Below are 1,109 nucleotides of genomic sequence, written 5' to 3' on the forward strand. Positions count from 1 at the left end.
CCTCATCCTCTGTGACCCACTACTGTATTGAATTTTTTGGGAAAATAAAGAATATTTGTTCATTTTATGAAATATTGAATGAAATTTACAGTTACATTTAGAGATGCACAGAGGTTAGAGAAGCAACATAGTGGCCCAACGTTGTAGTATTGTAATATAGTATATTATAGCTCAGATGTTTTTCATCAGATTTCTGCCATTTTACAACTTGTGCACATTAAAAAATAAACTCCTCCCATCTCTGTGCGAGATTTGGAGAGTTGTAATTAGTCTGCTGTGCTGGTTATTTCTCCGTTGATAATGGATCTCATTCAGACCGACACACAGACACAGAGGCCCATTTGGGTCTTGACAAAGTTTAGAGGTGGCTGTACTTGCTCATTAAAAGAGGTCTATGCACAGATGCAACGCGTCACTGTCCACAGCAGAGGAGTCCACTAAAATGAATGAAGTTGCTACGCTACCAGCCACGCTGTCACCTCTATTGTTACAGAGAGAGTGGTCACGAAGTGACAGACGGGTCTGTGATACTCAGAGCACATACCTGAAGCCGGGGAAATGCACCTGGGATGGATCATGAAAAAAATGCTCTCGTTTGCGACCAATTTGAAAATTCCGCACAGGGAGTGCTCTTAAACCCCCCTCACAGTCTCTGAAAGCACAACTAGGTCGATCACGAGTGGCTCAACAGGTAGATCTATAGATAAACTCATCTTTCAGAAATTTGACGAAAGGGTTGACACTTCAGCGTGAGAAATCGGGAGTGTGGCGTGTGAGCTGTGGAAACCCGTCAAATGCGTGTGTCTACGGCCAATGCGTGAGAGTGGCAGCCCTGCAGCTGTTTCCGGCAAATTTGTATCTACTCTCAAAGGCCTGTCAGGGGTCCAGTGTTATCTTGATGAGATCATAGTCTCAGGCCTGACCGTGAGGAACATGATAAAGTCTGATGGTTGTGCTAGGGGTGATCCGAATACTCGGCTGAAACGAGTATCCGGTACAGATAAAGCACTTTGCCGAGTACAATTATACGAGTAATAGAGTCAATATCCGTGCGTGATTGAATAATACTCCTCAACTGGCCGCGCAGCGTTCTGTGATAATCACAGCGC

The sequence above is a fragment of the Etheostoma spectabile genome, chromosome 7, assembly GCF_008692095.1.
Source record: "Etheostoma spectabile isolate EspeVRDwgs_2016 chromosome 7, UIUC_Espe_1.0, whole genome shotgun sequence".
NCBI classification, from domain to species: domain Eukaryota; kingdom Metazoa; phylum Chordata; class Actinopteri; order Perciformes; family Percidae; genus Etheostoma; species Etheostoma spectabile.